Source organism: Pelodiscus sinensis, chromosome 17 (assembly GCF_052426305.1).
Source record: "Pelodiscus sinensis isolate ZL-2025 chromosome 17, ASM5242630v1, whole genome shotgun sequence".
In the NCBI taxonomy this organism is placed as follows: Eukaryota; Metazoa; Chordata; order Testudines; family Trionychidae; genus Pelodiscus; species Pelodiscus sinensis.
The window spans coordinates 22,108,082-22,126,758 of record NC_143068.1 but is presented as its reverse complement, the minus strand read 5'-3'; the positions used below and the strand labels follow the sequence as shown (position 1 = coordinate 22,126,758).

At 46.3% G+C, this 18,677-nt stretch overlaps 1 long non-coding RNA gene across 1 annotated transcript in view; it reads right to left on the bottom strand.

Annotated features, from left to right (window-relative positions):
* Positions 1-1,486: 1,486 nt before the first annotated feature.
* The window catches only part of LOC106732446 (uncharacterized), a 50,139-nt gene continuing 32,948 nt past the window's right edge, over positions 1,487-18,677 (bottom strand). The window contains exons 4-5 of the long non-coding RNA XR_016347037.1: positions 11,599-11,743; positions 1,487-11,046 (exon numbers count right to left, since the gene is read on the bottom strand). This is a non-coding gene — a long non-coding RNA (uncharacterized LOC106732446). The remainder of the gene's footprint in view (positions 11,047-11,598; positions 11,744-18,677) is intronic.

Genomic DNA, 18,677 nt, shown 5'->3' with positions numbered 1-18,677 from the left:
TTACATCAATAACCAATTTTTCATTAGCTTTCAGAAGAAAATTCACTCTTACACTCTTATAACATTGCATACAATCAGTTGATTTGGTTGCTCATCACTTGAGTTTCAACTCTGCTAATTTGATAGACCAGTGAAGCTTTGAAAAGGATTTTTCTAATGGCTACCCCTCAAAGTAAACTTTATTCAAGAGGAGCAGAAAGCAACATGGAGTGTGGTAAAGAAGGAAATTCCATGCACTTTTTCCCTATAGTTGTGTTTGCTGAAATGTAAATTGTTCTGTGTCTTGCCATCTCCTCTTCTTGCTGTCTTGATTGTTCTGTCTATTGCTTATGTATTAACAAGGACCTTAATTGTCTTTGTCTGAATATTGGACTAGTCAGAATATCAAATACACATTCCTTTGATACATCTGTTTAACAGCTTCCCTGACACATTTCACCACATTCAACATTTCACCACATATTCATAATTCTTAATACACATAATGTACACACATCACACAAGAACATAAATGATCAGTGAGTTATTAATTTCCAATTGATACTTCATGGACATATTTTTAAAAAAAGATTAGTACAATAGTGTGTAGGGTATGAATACAAGGGTGCTTAATGGCATGTTGCCATATAAAAGCATCTACACTAATCAGTAAGAACTATTCCAGAATAAATTCCTATGTAGACAAGCACTCCATGGCACTCAGGGAACATTCAGATTTTTTGGGAGGAGGAGGGAAGACACTATGGCTATGTCTAGACTGCAGAGTTTTTCCGGGATACCAACTTTGCCATGTCTAAGGAATGCATCCACTTTTCAGAACAGTTTCTGAAAAAGCAGGCACGTTCTTTTGGCATCCCTGTATTCCTAATTTTATGAGGAATAAGGGCGCTTCTGAAAAAGGAGTTTTTTTTCCCGACATTTGGCCCCGTGTAGACAGGTCAAATGTCGGAAAAGCCTCTTCTGAAAAAACAAGCGGAAAAAGGGACGCAAATTGCATTTCACAATTTGCATATCTTTTTCCAACCCTCCTCCCCCACAGTGTAGTCATAGCCTGAATGAGAAAAAAGATCCCTTCTACACTACACATATAACTGGGCTAAAGGTATATCTACAGTAGCCCCCTAGTTCGAACAAGGAGGCTAATGTAGGCATTCGAAGTTGCAAATCAAGTCCGGGATTTAAATATCCCACGCTTGATTTGCATCTTCCCAGCCGGGCGCCATTTTTAAAATTTACAAGTCCGGACTAACTGCCCGTGTCTACATGCGGCAGGGACCCAGTATTTCGAATTAAAGCCCCTAAATCGAACTACCTGTTAAACCTCCTTGCAGGAGGAATAACAGGTAGTTCGATTTAGGGCTTTAATTTGAAATACCGAGTCCCTGCTGCGTGTAGACGTGGGCAGTTAGTCCGGACTTGTAAATTTCAAAAATGGCGCCTGGATGGGAAGATGCAAATCAAGCGTGGGATATTTAAATCCCGGGCTTGATTTGCAACTTCGAATGCCTACATTAGCTTCCCTAGTTTAAACTAGGGGGCTAGTGTAGACATACCTTAAGGGACTAGGTTACAACACAGACACAAGTTGAAGTGTGGATTTGATATAAACCATAAATCTGTTCTGGTTGTACATGGATTCCTAAATTAGTTTATGAGTGTGTACTCTGCAATTCAGAGTTAACTGAGAAAAATGGGGATATAGAGAGCAGCATTCTCAGTTCAGAAAGTGAATGGAAAGACAGGTCACATCTTTGGTTTGTATGGACACTTTTTTCTCCCAAGCTGTGTAAACAGGCCAGCAGCACATCTGAAAAAGGAACAGATTAGGCTACCCAAAACAAACATAGAATAAATAGGCAATTGATATTAGTCCTCTGGAAAAATGCACTGGCTGTATCCAGGGGGTAATGTCTATTAGGCGGTTTACTAAATTATCCTTTTATTCTAATAGAACCAATGAAGATTCTCTGCTGGCAGCATGGTAAGAGATCCATTGTATAGAAAGTGTTGGTGCTTTTATTAATTCACTATTAATGCGCAAAGAACGTGTATTCCGGCCACAGTGCAGCCGCACAGGAGCTAATCCAAAAACGTAGATTGTGGTCACAGTAGGTTACATGTCACTGTTGACTTAGGCAGATGCTATAATAAAGCTAATAATTATTTATGACAGGAGCTCCTAAGAATCCCATTTAGGGATCACAGTCCCGTTATGTTAGATGCTGTACAGACAAATATCAGAGAAAACAGTCCCTAACCCAAAATGCTAACAATCTAGGTGTCAGTCAGGATGTGACAGGTGGATGAAAAAGACAAAGAGGCGAGGTAGTGTGGGAGGGTAAGGTAAAAATAGTTACATAGAAAAATTGAAGTTTCTAATAAAAATGCAGTGGAAAATTGAACTGATTTTCCTAGTGTAGACAAGATCTCAGAGGAGCCTGCAAGTCAAGTTTGGGGCACATGTGTAAATCACTGTAAGGAAGATGGCATTACTACTGCGCATGCTGTGCTTGTTGTGAAGGTAAACAAGAGCCTTCAGTCTCCAGGGCTATCAATCAAACAATACATTCATATAAATACATCATCCTATATGCCTACACCCTACCCTGTTTAGAAGTCTGAAACAGAAGGTCGTTAGACAAGTCACTCCAGCTGAGCTTAGGAAAAAACTATATAAACTTCCCATCTACTCAGCACTTTCAAAGCAGAATTTGTCTAATTCCCAGAGCAGAACAGATTGAGCCCCAGCCAATCAGGTGAAGCGTGTGCCAGAACTTGAGCACAAAACTGGGACATCTTTCCAGTTACTGTATTTCCTTACTTTCTTACCTGGGAAAAGTCAAAAGAGATACATTGTTGCAACCAATTTTCTAGCCTGCCTATATGTTTAATTAGAAGAGAAACAGCAAGCAGGAGCAAAAACAACAGCTGTAGTGGGCGCCATCTGACACTGATGTTGTCACCAAAGTCCAGCTGCTTACTACAGATTTCACACTGGACATTCTTTCCCTCCTGCTGATTGGCCTTCTGCTTTTGAATTACTAGCTATGCTGGTAAAAACACAGTCTCTCTCTACATTTTAGAGTGCCTCTGTCTGCTGTCTGTCTGCAAGTCTGTTTGTTCAAGAACTCCTCCTAAATGGTAAAAACTAGGACCACCAAATTTGGTAGGCAGCTTCCTCATCTCCCAGCTTAAAGCAAGGGCAGGGCTTGGTTGTGCCAGGACAACCGGAAGTCTGGGAAAAGAACATTTTTCCATAACATGCAAAGGGAGGAGCTTCTGTTTGGAGGAATGCAATATGAGAGTGTCCACTGGGGGCAGTGAGCTCACAGGGGAGCACTATCCTGCAGAGTGTCCACTGGGGGCAGCCATACCACCAAGGGCATGGCCACTGGGGCTTGGGCTTGGGCTCTGCCATCTTGCCTGCCTGCAGACCAGGTAAGTAGGGCCCCCCTCCCTGGGAGACAGCCCCTAATGCCCCCAGGGCCAGGGAGAGAAAGAAAGCCCCTGCTGACTCCTCTGCCCCAGGAGGGGCTGGGGGGAGGGAGAAAGCCCCCAACCTAGGCTGGGGGGAGGAAGAGAGACCCCCCCACCCTATGAGAAATCAGGGGGAGGAAGAGAGTCCTCGCTGGCCTCTTGGGATGCACAGTCCTGGGTCTTCCCTGGGGAGAAGCCAGAAGTCATCACATCACTGCCCCCTGCCCTGACTCCTGCACCTTCCCATGCCTCCAGCCTCCTGCCATGAGCCCCCCATATCCCTAAGGCTCTGCCCTAACCCCTGCACCACCCCACAACACCAGCCCCCTGCCCTAAAAGACCCGGCCAATGCCACATAACTCTTCTAGTGTAGATATGTTTATACCTGTATAAAAATGCCTTATACAGGTATCGTTTTTCTCATTTAGGTTCTGCCTAGCCTACAAGCTTCTGCTGGCATAGCATAAGGTGCAAAGAGGTGTGACTGACATATAGCTGTATATGCAGAAACTCCTAGTGTAGATATAGCTAAAACAGCATAGCTGTGCTTTTATGCCTGGTATAACTTGTTTTGCTCATGGGGATAGTTTAATTACATGCTTGCACAGGTTTAGGTAGCAATCCTTTGTCAGCATAGTATCCTGGTATTACTTTCCTAGTCATTTGTTTGTAATGCAGATATGACCTTCCTAAACCAGAATAAAGTACAAGCACTTTTACACCATATGACAGCATGGGGATGGAATCCAGCACTTTAACTATATGGCTGTGTCTAGACTGGCAAGTTTTTCCGCAAAAGCAGCTGCTTTTGTGGAAAAACTTGCCAGCTGTCTACACTGGCCGCTTGAATTTCCGAAAGAACACTGACGATCTCATGTAAGAAATCAATGCTTCCTGCGGAAATACTATGCTGCTCCCATTCGGGCAAAAGTCCTTTTGCACAAAAGCTTTTGCGCAAAAGGGCCAGTGTAGACAGCTCAGATTTGTTTTCCGCAAAAAAGCCCCGATTGCGAAAATGGTGATCGGGGCTTTTTGCACAAAAGTGCGCCTAGATTGGCCACGGATGCTTTTGCGCAAAAGTGCTTTTGTGGAAAAGTGTCCGTGCCAATCTAGACGCTCTTTTCCACAAATGCTTTTAACAGAAAACTTTTAAAAGCATTTGCGGAAAATCATGCCAGTCTAGACGTAGCCTATCAGTATTGTAAGAGTAGCAAAATGTTTAAGGGTAGATAAGCTTCTATTCAGCACCAGTCTCAGGTGGAGTTCCTAGGGATGACAGGAATACAAATAAAAAATAACTAAAAATAATTATGGTTAGTCTGGAGACATCCTCACTAAGAATAACTTATGAGTCTCAAACTAATCTGTAAATTGCCAATAATAATCCTTACCTTTGGAAAACCTGGTTGGAAAGTATCATACCAATTCAAAGTATTTATTTATTGTAATTACATCTCTTTTCCCCTCTCAGTAGTTCTGACTCAGCGCTTCTAAGATTCCCCTCAATGATACAGGCCTATCTACAGTGCTGCTGTTCCTCCACTTTCCTCCGTCTTTCTCTGCTCTTACATTGCACAAGCTAGGAGAAGCAGTGGTGCAAGGCTATTCAGAGAGTGCCTATGAAGGGCAGCCACCAGCAGCATACTCAATACTCTAAGGAGAGGGGGTAGCACTCTGTGGAGAGGGGGGAAAGCATATTACATTGTACACAGTGCCCTTAATCTGTTCCTTTGGTTTTGTTGTTTGATGGATGGAAAAGGGAGGCAGAAAGCAGAAGTGCTCTGGTTGTCAGAGAAGTGAGAAGGCAAGGTGAAGAACAAGTACAGGGAGAGGTAACAGAACAGGGAATGTGGAGGAATGGAGAAGGAGGGAGGCAGAGAGAGGAGGGAGTTTCATATAGATAAAGCAGCGAGGACAAGAATATTAATGTCCAGTGAGCCAGACATCCTCCCGACAACCCAGTTTTCCTCTCCTATGCTCTGCTGCTCTCACTCAATTCCACTTGCACTGTGATTTCCTCTTCTTCAGCTCTGCATGATTTGGGCCATCAGTAGGACATTTCCTGCCATCTAGCAGAGCTGGGAGAACTGTCAGCTAGAACTGGAGGTAAATGCTGGAGGAAACGGAGAAAGGCTATGACTTCGGGGTTGAAAGAGAAGGGCCATGTGTTTCTTTGCTCTTCCTCGGATACCTCTAGAAAGCTGCTGGTCTTGTCTCACATATTGCATCTGGGTCTGTTCCAGGCCAATCTAGCAATCTTATGTCTGCCAGGTAGATGCAGATTCTGTTGGTGACCCAGGATAGCTGCAGTGCCTGCAAAACCAGACACTGTCTGTCCTTATCAAAATAAATAGCATCCCTGCTGAATAGGCTTGTTTATTTGTGTTCACCTAGCCCAGAGTAGATATGTACCAGCTAGTTTGGTAGTAATAGCCCTGAACATATAGTTAATGTATTCTATTGCGTCAGTAAACACACAGGTTTAATTAAAAAAAGTCAAAAGTGGTGAATGCAGAGTACAAATCCAGAACACACTGACATTTTGGAGCATGATGAAGCAGCCTGCAGCACAGAACTATAAGAAGTGAAGTGGACACAGTATTCCCACATGCTGCCTTGTGTAAATGCATAAGAAAGTGCAATCATTTAGAATAAAGGAAACAATGCAATGAAAACGATAACATATTTGTCTTTTGACTCCTTCAGTCAATATCACAACCTGCATACAAATATATGAACTTGTTAAAGTCCAAATTTAAGCGTGTATAATCATAGTTGAAGACTGCATGTAAAGGGTAAGAAAAACTAATGAAGGACAAAAATAAAGTTTGTAGACAACATCAGCAAGAGTTAGAGTTCTGATTTTCAGAAATGCACATTCAGTTATTCATGAAAAAGTGTGAGTGTCATCAGACATGCAATGTCTGCAAGTTGTTTACTCTCAACACAGGCAAATGACAGTTTACATTTCTCACTAGCTCATTGCCAGCACAGTAACCATAACTATATGCACACAATTTCACCCATTGCCAATGTAAATTAGTCTTGCAACAATGCAAGAACATTTTTGTATGGGAAATTTTTACAATTTGGAGCTAAAAGTTTGAAAGCCAAATTGTGATACCATAATTCTAACTTGACCTGATAACTTGACCTTGACTGTAATGAAATCTACAAACTGCCTTTGCTTCACTAAAATTTCACTTCAAATAAGTTGCCTCAAATTAGCAACATCACATTAAGAACACACCGTTTTTCCTAATAAAGACAAGGCCACTGAGGAGAATCTGACGGAATGTGAAGTTCTATGAAAGTCAATTGGGACTATATGCAAAGTGAGGTGCTGCCAGACATGCGTAAGGTAGCACAGTGTGGCCATAAAGGAGAAGAACATAGCTGTAATTCCCAGTGCACTCTAAAAAATTCACAGTACTTTTTGGAAGTACTCATTCGATGACAGTCCAGTCTCTCACCAGCTGGAAATTTATCAAAGTTTGCCCATCACAGTTTCTACTGACCCCTAACATGGTGTGGGGACCCAGTTTAGAGCGTGGATATTTGTTCTGGTAGCTTCTACAAAATACAGAATGTTGCCAGGACATCAGGGGTGTGTCTAGACTACATGGCTCGGTCGACGGAGCCATGTAGATGAGTGTACTCAGCAAAGGGAATGAACGGTTCTGGGGTCAGCTGATCCCCATCTAGACTATCATACTGTGCCAACAATCAGCTGATTGGCACAGCACGGCAGCCATTTTGATGTAAATGAAGCGGCAATTATTTAAATCGCCACTTCATTTCCCTTTGCCGAGTACACTCATCTACATGGCTCCGTTGACGGAGCCATGTAGTCTAGACACACCCTAAAAGTCCAGTTAGCATTGTACTAGTTTTATCACTATCTTTGTAGAGCAGTTGGCACTTTCAGTTCAAGTGTCAAAGATGAGAGTGAGCCAATCCTCTGTGCGTAGAGCACCTCCCCTATAAGAGTGGGGATGGTCAGCATTTCTTAGCATCAGCACCTTTTAATTCAGTACAGGAGGAATCTCTCAAGTATGGTACACTCTGGTCTGGCGATATCCATGGTCTGGTGAGATTTTAGTTAGCCGGACATCCACTTAGCATGGGTGTGTCCCATAATCCTATAAAGTTTGTTTAACCCTGGCTCTCAGTGTTCTGTGCTGTTATTTAGCTCTAATTTACCTGCAAATGTCTTCTATGAGCCCAGGAAGCAGTGAAAGTGTTGGTAATGCTGCTAGACAATAGTGGCCTCCCATAGGCCAGCAAACTCTGGTTTGGCACTGGTCAGGTCCTGAGGGTGCCGGACTAGAGAGGTTTAACCTGTACTAATTAGTTTGCACTTCCATTTACCCTGCAGCCCTTGCTATGATCACTATCAAATATTTTATTTAAGAGATATGGTAGATAATAGTAGCTGTGTCACACAGGGTGTGACTGAGATTTAGAGCTGATATGATCTTGGCCATTTCTTTATTTTGCAATCCCAGTCAAAACACATAATGATACTTTTCCATTTTTCAAGTACTCAGTTTTGTAACTTTTAGGTCTGATCATGCTCCCTTTAAAGTCAGTGAGACTGTTGTAACTGGCTTCAGCGGGAGCAAGATTAGACCCTAAGGATATGTGTGTGTTAGCAATGTATACGTTTTATACTAACACACCGACATATGCACACAATGCACAACATAAATACATAACATATGACTCTTCATGCAGGAGTATTGAAAAATAGTTATTGATGTAGCCACAAATCTAACTTTACAAGTTTTATAAAAGACACAACAGGGTGTGTGCTTAATTTCAAAATAAGAGCACACTGTAGGTTGCACTGAGACTAGAGGCTGGGTATAAACTAGCATTTGGGTGTATTGCAAAATGTTTTGAAAGAGTCAGGCTTTCACCTTAAAAGTAATTAGCTGTGGAATTTATAGGTCAAAATATGAAGAGTTTGTCTCTGTCCTTTACAAAAGGTTGAGGTACTTTCTCTGAGTATGTCCGCACGGCAAAAAACAAAAACAAACATATGGCAGCAAGTATACAGACTCGGGCTCTCACTATGGCACTAAAAAAGCTGTGCAGACATTCAGGCATGGGTTGAAGCTTGGGCTTTGAAATCCAACTACTTCCTCAGGTCCAGAGCCTGAGGCTAGGTCTAGATTGCAGGTTTCTTTTGGAAGAAACTTTTCCGGAAGAGATCTTTCTAAAAAACTTCTTCTGAGAGCGTTCACACTGCCAAAGCGCATCGAAAAAGTGATCTGCTTTTTCAAAAGTTAGCATCCACATGCTTAAAGGAATCCCCCTGGACAGCCGTTTCTCTGCTTCTGCTGTGTGCTTGCCTACCTCTTTGGAGGTACCTCTTGCAGTGCCTGCTTTGGTTGCCCAGCTTTTTTGGATGCCACAGCTTTTGTCGTTGTGCCATGGAGCAAGAGCTGCCCCTGGACATGCGATGGCCCCACATGGCCATGCTGCAGTTTCTGCAACAGTTTGTGCACGCTGCCTTCCTGGCCCTGCATGAGCTCAATGTCGAGCTCATTCTTGAGACTCTCTCTGTGTGCAGGATCAAGACCTGTGCAATCGCACACCACAGTGGAGAGGTGTTTCTGGAGGCAGGACACCGGTTCTGACTTGTGGAACTAGCTGCTTATGGAGCAGTGGGATGACAAGCAATGGTCCAAAACTTCTGCATGTGGAAGGCCACCTTTTTGGAGCTGTGTGCCTGGCTCGCCCCTGCCCTCCGACGACGTGACACCCACCTGCGGCCTGCCACCCCCCTGGAGAAGCTCCCCACCCCAGACAGTTACCGGTTGGTGGGCAACCAGTTCAGCATGGGGGAGTCCACCGTTGTGGCCCTCCTCATGGAGGTAAGACACTCTTGGGCTGCAGTCCCTGCAAGGGGGGGAAGTCCTGGAAAAGGGGGACCCTAGGGAAAGGGAGGCTATGGGGTGGGGCTTGGAGTAGGGGGGGAAGTCCCGTCCCCAGGGGGTTGCGCTGTCCCACCCTCACACAGCCCAGCTGCTGAAGGGGTAGCCTCATAGAGGGTGGCTCCAAGGGTGTTTGGGAAGGTAGAAAGGGGAGGGGGTGGGCACCTCCTAAGGGCTCAGGCACTCCCTCTCATTCTCTATTTTGTGTGGGGTTTGGTCTCCCTTCTGCAGGTTGTGAGGGCCATCAACTCCATCCTGCTGTGCAGGGTTAGCCGCCTGGGAGACGTGGACCCAATTGTGGCTGGATTTGCTGCCCTGGGGTTACTGAACTGCAGTGGAGACATAGTTGGGACCCACATCCCGATCTGTGCACCAAATTGAGCGGCCCAGTATATCAACCACAAGGGCTATTCTTCTATGGTGCTGCAGGCCCTGATCAATCACCGTGGGCATTTTACTGATATTTTTGTAGGGTAGCCAGGCAGGGCACATGATTCCTGCGTCTTTCGTAACTTGAGCCTCTACAGCAAGCTGGAGGTGGGCACATTCTCCCCCACTGTGACTTTGCGGTTGGGGACATGCAGATGCCACTGTGCATCGTGGGGGACACGGCCAATCCCTGATGCTGTGCCTAATGAAGCTGTACACTGGCCACCTGGACCCCAGCAGGGACCAATTTAATTCCCACCTCAGCTGGGTGAGGATTCAGGTGGAGTGTGCCTTCGGCTACCTCAAGGCACGTTTCAGGTGCCTCCTGACCCACCTCGATGGTTGTCTCGGCATGTTGTGTCCTCCACAATATTGTGGAGAAGAAGGGGAGGCCTTTCTCCTGGGGTAAAAGGCAGAAGCCAGCCACAGGAAGAGACCCTTTGAGCAGCCGCGGACAGCTGCCATCCACCATGCCAATCAGTCTGGGTTGTGCATCCGGGAGGCCCTGAAGGAGAATTTCTCTCAAAGACCCCAGTAACTTTCCCCAGGGCCTCCCCACAAGTGGCTTGCTCCAATATTCCTTTCCCACCACAACCCCACCCTTCTCTCCTTCCCTGACCTCAGAATAAACATGCCTGTTTGGATTTCAACACAACTTCTTATTTGTCTTTCAAAAAAAAACTGGGGAGGGAGAGAGGGGCTCATAACTTGGAGGGAGGCTTAGGGCTGGCAGTGGCATGGGGGGCAGCTGGATGTGCCACGTTGGGTGTGAGGACCTCGTCAAACTTGGGGTTGGGTGGGTCCTGGGACCACAGGGGGTAGGCAGGAGGGGAGGATGGAGAGGGGTCAGGGATGGCAGGTGGGGGCAGGAAGAGCGGGCATGGGCATCACTTGGGGAGGAGGTATGGGCATTGCTTGGGGGGCAGGAGGGTAGTAGGCAGGAGCAGCGACAGCAGCCTGGTGTGCCATTATTTCCCACATGATGGCACACATGTAATCACCCTGCCACATGAGATAGTCCCACATGCGGGTTGGCCAGTCTGCGTCCTCCCGGACCTTCTGCGCAAGGGTCTGCTGTATGTCATGTAGGATGCCCACATGCTGCCTGGTCAGCTCATCCTGGAGCAATTTCGGGTCTCCGGGGGTCAGGCGGCTGGCTTGGGTGGTGTGGCTCACCCCTCAGTTCCAGCTGGTCCGGCTGGGGAGAACACAAAGAGGGAGAGGTGGTCAGTCATCCATGCAGAACCTGTCCCTGAGACCCTGCCCTCCTCTGTGAGCAGCGACCAACAGTCCTCGGGCCAGAGGAAGGGATGTCCCAGGAGCAAGGCCATGTGTGGCCTGCTGCCCTGCCTCAAAGGGGCTCCTAGGTGCCCAGGGAACCATGCTGCCCACTCCTCACCCCCATGGACAAGCAGGCAAGGGAAGTGTCTGGCCACAATGGGATCTCATGAGTGGCAGAGGAACCGGGAGCAGCCTGGCCCTCCCTGGGGCCCTCACACACACCAGCACCTCGCAGCACTGTCTGCTGGAGTGGGTGGTGTCTAGCCTGCTTCCAGCTCTGGCATCCCACCCCTGGGCCAGATGTGCGTGAGGCCTCCTCTGGGCCTTGGAGGACTCAGGGGCTGCCTGCTGAGTCTGCACGGCGCTCAATAATGCTGCACATGGTTCCACATGCACGGATTGCAGCATGATGTCCAACCCGAGTAGGCTGAGCGACGCCCTATGTGTGTATAAAACTGTGAGCACTCACCTGAAGATCCCTTCCCAATGTCAGACGATGCCTGCAATACATCCAGGCTCATGGCAACCGGCTCCAGGGACAGTGTCACTGTGTCCGTGTCATCATCATCCTCCTTCTGCTCCTGCTATTCATCATCGTTCTCCTCCTCTGCGACCTACGGCCGGGCGATGACAGGTGTCTCCAGCCCAGAGTCCACGACAATGGGTGAAGAAAGGGCTTGCCCACCCCCAGGATCTGGTGCAGCTCTGTGTAATAGGGGCAGGTTTGGGGTTCTGCTCCAGAGCACGAGCTGCACTCTCTGGCCCTCACATATCCCTAGCGGTGCTGCTTCACCTTACTCCAGACCTGTTCTAAGGTTTGGAGTGTGTGTCCGTGCTCCGCCAGGGCCTTGGCCATCTGGCCATAAATGTCTGCATTGCGGTGGTTAGAGCAGAGATCTTGTAGGGTCTCCTCGGCCCCCCACAGACTGAGGAGGGGCAGGATCTCTGCTCCAGACTAGGAGGGTGCCCACCGCTTGGTACCCGTCGGTGGGTCCTGGGAGGTCATGCTCCCTGTGAGGGCCAGGAAGGTTTCAGGGGGCTTGTGGCTGTGCCATGGGTCAGCAGGCCCGTGGCAGGGAGAGCTGAGTGGTCAGGATGCTGCTCCAGGGCCAGCTTCCTGCCACAGGGCTTGTCCAGGGTGCCTGCAGCTTTAAGAGGGGCCAGGAGACAGGAACTACAGAGTTGTGATTACTTTGGATGGAGTGGCCACCAGGGCACCTGTGTTATTTCCTGGAAGCCTCTTCTTTAAAAAAAACCAAAACCCCACTTCCTCGTCCACACATGCCTTTTTCCGAAAGAGTTCTTTCAGAAAAGGTGTTCTTCCTCGTAGAAAGAGATTTACCGCTGTTGGAAAAATCCCTCTGTTCTTTTGATTTTTTTTCAAAAGAATACGATTGCATTTTTCCGAAAAAAACCTGCAGTGTAGATATACCCTGAATCTGAATGTCTACATGGCTATTTTTAGCAGCTGCAGTTCCCGACAGACTCACCAAGTCAGAGATTTTTTGCTGTGAAGACATACCAATACCATCTGTCTTAGGGTACATCTACACTAGCCCCCTAGTTCAAAATATCCCACGCTTCATTAGCATGTTCCCGGGCGGTTGCCATTTTGGAAATTGACTAGCCCAGAGTAACTGCCCGCATCTACACTCGGCAGTGAAACAGGAGTTCAAAGGAAAGCCTTTAACTCGAATTAGCTGTTAAACCTCATTCCACGAGGGGCTAGTGGAATTTCCAAAATGGCGACCACCCGGGAACATGCTAATGAAGTGCGGGATATTTAAATCCTGCGCTTCATTTGCAATTTCGGTCACCCTCATTAGCCTCCCTAGTTTGAACTAGGGGGCTAGTATAGATGTACCCTTACTGTGTTAGCCCCTCTCTGGATACTGCTAATTTATCCTTACCAGATAACTTACCCTGGATCTCATAAAAATGCCTCAGAGGAGCAAAATCTCTTGTCTGTGGAATGCACTGGATCAACCAGATGGCAGATATTTTCAATCATTTGCCTGGGGAAAACACTCCAGGCTCTCCTACATAGCAGATAAAGGCAATCCAGTGATTATTGTTTATTTGGATTTTCAGAAAGCATTTAATAAAGTCCCTTACGAGAAGCTGTTAAATAACAAAGTGGGTCATGGCATGAGAAGTAATACACTGTCATGAATTTGAAATTGGTTAACAGTCAGAAAACAAAGAATAGGAAAAATGATCAATTTTCAACATGGTAGAAGCTTAACAGTGTAGTGCTGTTATTTAAGAGGGTTTTTTTTATTAATATTCTTTGAAAAAGACTGACTGGTAAAGTGGCAAAAACTGTAAGTAACACAAAATTCCTTACATTCATGAAGCCTGTAAGAGATTGTGAGAAACTTCAGAGGGTCCTAATATAGATGGGTAAACAGGCAACACAATGGTAGCTGACACTTAACTGATTTATGCAATTCAATGTATGCTGGAAGGAAAAATCCAGACAATTCAGATGCACTGCTGGATTTTAAACTAACAATTTAAAAAAAGACCAGATGTGACCTATGCTTTAAATCAGCTACTATACCAAATGAGTGGAAAATTGCTAATGTGACATCAATTTTTAAAAAGTGCTCTAGAGATGATCCTTGCAATTGCGGACCAGTAAATCTAACTTCAGTACCAGGCAAATTAGTTGAAACTATAGTAAAGAACAGAATTGTAAGACATATAGATGAACATAAATTGTTGGGGAAAAGTCAACATGATTTCTGTAAAGGGAAATCATGCTTCACTAATCTATTAGAACTCTTTGAGGGGGTCAACAAGCATGTGGACAAAGGGAATCCAGTGGATATAGTGTACTTAGATTTCCAGAAAGCCTTTGACAAAGTCCATCACCAAAGGCTCTTATGCAAAGTAAGCTGTCATGGGATAAGAGAGAAGATCTTCTTATGGATTGATAACTGGTTAAAAGATAGGAAACAAAAGGTTGAAATAAATGCTCAGTTTACAGAATGGAAAGCGGTAACTAGAGGGTGTCCTGCAGGGGTCTGTACTGGGACAAATCCTATTCAACATATTCATAAATCTGGACAATAGGGTAAAAGATGAGGTGGCAAAAGTTGCAGATGATACTAAACTGCTCAAGATAGTTAAGTCCAGAGCAGACTGTGAAGAGCTTCAAAAGAGTCTCACAGAACTAGGTATTAGGCAACAAAATGGCAGATGAATTTTAATGTTGATAAATGCAAAATAATGCATATTGGAAAACATAATCCCAGCTATACATATAAAATGATAAGGACTAAATTAGCTATTACCACTCTAGAGAGAGATCTTGGTGTTATTGTGGATAGTTCTCTGAAAATATCCACTCAATGTGCAGTAGCATTATAGAAAGCAAACAGAATGTCAGGAATAATTTCAAAGGGGACAGAGAATGTCTTATTGCCTCTCTATAAATCCATGGTACGCCCACATCTTGGCTATGTCTAAACTGGCATGATTTTGCAGAAATACTTTTAACGGAAAAGTGTAGAGAAAGTAAATAAGGTAAAGTTATTTACTTACTCACCATAACACATATAATCATAGAATCATAGAGCTGGAAGAACCTCAGGAGGTCATCGAGTACAGCCCTCTGCTCAAAGCAGGACCAATCCCTACTAAATCAACCCAGCCAGGGCTTTGTCAAGCCAAGACTTAAAAACCTCTAGGGATGGAGATTCCATCACCTCCCTAGGTAACCCACTCCAGTGCTTCACCACCCTCCTAGTGAAATAGTTTTCCTAACATCCAACCTGGACCTCCCCCACTGTAACCTGAGACCATTGCTCTTTGTTCTGTCATCCGTCACTACTGAGAACAGTCTCTCTCCATCCACAAGAACTAGTGGTTGTTCCAGGGGTGTAAAATTAATAGGGGTCTGGAATGGCCTCATTGCATTAGTGGTTCAGGGTTCAGCTACAGCATTACGCCAAACATGCTTTTTCCTTTCATTTTGCAGCCTAGGAAAATAGATAAGCATGCAGCTGCTCTAGTTGGATGTATCTTTGGCTGATCCTCATTGGCGCTGTATAAAATTCTTCAGGGTTAAAATCCTTGTAATCTCTGTTACCTTTTAATTTGTAGCATAGGACTGTGTTGATTTAATTAGAAATTCTGTAAATAGTAATTGGGGTGGGTATAATTTTGTTAATTATTTGCTTATTGATATTCATTTTATGGGAATTAACATTACTAAATAAGGCTGTAGGAACAGTAGTGATAGACATGTGAATTAACATACTAAAATGGATAAAAGGGTGTGATTAACACCAGGTTGTTGCCACTCGGACAGCGTGTTGAATGTCCGAGGTAAATGTGAATAGGCAATAAAGCTGTCCCTTTTATCCCATCTGCTCCTAGGTCGCCTGATTCTTCTCTAACATCTGGTGTCAAGAACAGGATTCCAGGGGAGAGTCGTGCCTGATCATTACGTCTTGATGGATCACATGGGTAAGTCTAATGGGCTCTTTACTGCAGAAATTGTTAGGGATGTTATTAACCAGCTGGTAGGGAAATGGGAGAAGGTCCTTATGTGGATCCCTCCAGGGGTCATCAGGATTGGTCTGCCATCCAGTGGTGGGTGGAGGCCTCCCTGATTTCCAAGGGTTCTCTGGATTGTGCTGGTGCAGGCTCTGTGTGAGGGTCTGTCATGTTTGTGGGAGGAAGTTACTAATCTTGAAAGCAAAGTAGAACCCTTGCAGCAAATTGCTGAGAAGCAGCACACTGTTAATCATTAGTGTGTGTTGGCAGCCAGGATGGCTGAAAACTGCATGACGATTTTTAATCGCCTTAAGTCAGAGAACCTGGCCCTGAAGGGTCAAGCAGACGCCTTAAAGGAAACTTCTTGTCCCCTCCTTCTTCTGTTACCCTTTTCTGTTTGCATCTTTGAAGCAAAATTCCTGTTTCCCTCATTCTCTCTCTCTCTCTCTCCAAGGAGAGGTACACAGACATAGGCCATTTGAAATGTTTAAGTAAGGGACCAGGAGGTGTGGGGGCTAGTTAAACAGACCACTCTCCTTGCTAAATTGGTTGAGTAAGCTGTGTCCATGGAAAGCGACCACTCAGCAGGGGCAAGCCAGTTTGGCACAGGGACTTGAGGCAGAGGAGGTGCAGATCTCCCGGCGAGAGCTGGAGAGTGGCATTGCCATTGATACTGGTGAGTGATCTGAGGGTGGGTGAATGATGGGCCTGAAAGGACTTACCCTTTTAGATTTCAGATAAAGCTTGAATTTGGCAACTGGCCCCGCTCTGGAAAGGGGGCACTGTGTACAATGCGAAGGGGCTACTGGGGAGGCCAGAGTTGGGGAATTGAGCAGCTTGGATTATTTATACCCTCAGAGGGAGAACCTTTTGAGTCTGCTCCCTAGGTTATTGGCCCTAACATTCAGCTAAACATGTAATCATTGTTTTATGCAGCTATGGTCCATTCCCGGACAGCGTTAAGTAGTCACCATGGGTTTGGTGTGCAGTGTGGCAAAGAGTCCAGAGCTGAGACACCTTCCCTGGAGGATGGGAAGATCTATCCGCCTGCGTGAGGGATAGCTTGGATGCCGGTCAGCCCCAAACCTCAGTGAGACTCGCGGGAGGGGGACACCCCTCCTGAGGTCAGACAATATCTTATCCCTCGAGCTACTGTACAGGACCTTTCCACTGCCATAGAAATCCTGGAGCAGCGCGGACTTGTTGAACCTGTAGTTTCCTGTGCCAATGCCCCAGTATGGCCCATATGTAAACCTAGTGGCTCCAGGAAGTTAACCATTGACTACTGGGAACTAAACTGTATCACTTTCCTCCTTGCTGATTTGGTAGCCTGCCTCCCTGAAATGATTGCCTGAATCTAGCCAGGAGACGGATGGCTCTTGGTGCTGGATGTTTCTAACGGCTTTTGGTCTATTTCTTTGGCCCCAGGAAGCCGATGGGACACTGCTTTTACTTGGCAGGGATCACAGTTTCAGTGGTGTGTTTTGCCTCAAGGCTGCAGTAATGCCCCTACCCTATTCCACTGGGAACTTAAATGAGTTCTGGATGCACTGGGTCCTGTCAGTCAGCAATGCATTCAGTATGTGGATAATATCCTCATCGGGGGAAGGAGAGGGAGGAGGTAGCTGCTGCTACTAGGAAAGCTGTTCAATGTCTTGCACATGCAGGACTGAAATTAAATGGGAGGAAAGCTAGGCTAGTTCCGACTTCTGTAACCTTCCTGGGAGTAACCACTAAGCCAGGAAGGAGACCCATTGATTCTAATTGGCCTGGAGTAATTGCTCAATTATCTCACTCCACTGATGCTAAGGCTCTAGCTTCTTTTATTGGGATAACTAGTTTTGCAGAGAATTCATTCCCCGATGCAGCATTCTTGTACGACCCTTGCAAGCTTTGCTCTGGGCTCCCAAGTGGGAATGGACACCAGAGCTGGGGTGACTGGGCAGCCAGAGGGCACAGCTCATGTCCAGTGAGCCCAGTCACAGGGTGTCTCCCTGCCGTGGTTTCTCCCACATTACTCCACTTTGTCCACAGTTGGACATTGAACCTGCATCATTCCTGACCATGGTGTCCTTCACAGGGCACCATCCTCCAGCAATGTTCACTACAGTTATCTCTCATTCCCTTTCCAGGGGTATATCAGCAGTCATGTGGTTCACCCGCCCCGGTGGCCAGCTGTGGCCTCCAAGCCCTGCCCCTTCATCTCTGGGGCAAGCCACAGTTTGTTTGGGCCACACCTTAGTGGCAAGACCCTCTGGTGGTAGCCTTGTCCTGCCCTTCTCTACTCCCCTTCACTGCCTTCTGTTCCCTGTGCCTCTTTGCACCCTCCTGACCCTAGTGGCAAGGCCAGTGGCCTGACAGGTATCAGGCAGGAGCCTCCCTCTTCTAGCACCCCTGAGCCTGCCCAGTACTGCCCTCGCAAAGGTGCTTTGTCCTTCACCTTCCCTGGTCAGGGCCTAACTGCCTGTCTTTGCTGGGCAGCTCCTTATATGCAGGACTACCCCTGCAAGCACCCTAACTAATTCTTTACAAGCTTCTCCTGACTGACTAGGGCTCTGCGTAGGCTCCTTCCAGCCTGCCTTAGCCCCTTCTGGCCAGTGTGAGGCAGTTGCCCCACCACAGGTAGAAGCCAGTGGCCAAGCAATTGAAGGTGTACTTGGCCTTTAGGGCCACCTGGCACACAACCTTGGGAGAACGCACACTAAACAACGTATCCTCACCATCTAGTGTGTCGCTACAGTCTGGGTTTGGGGGTGGGTGCCAATGGAAATGATCCCAAGAACCAGTATGGCAAGTCCAGGTTGGAAATAACAATGCTCAGTTTTTAGTAGGGTTAGAAGGATACTGTCCGCACATGGGGTTAATATGGGCAGAACCTGGGAATACCTGGGAGGGATGCCACAAGAACCACTGTTCCTACAGTGCACAGAGATGGTATTCCCTCACCACTGGGTGGAACAGGGAAATATAATTTGTTGGGATGGATCAGCAATGCTCAATGGTCAGGCTCTGGAGGGTAGAAAACACACGAAGAGGTGGGGA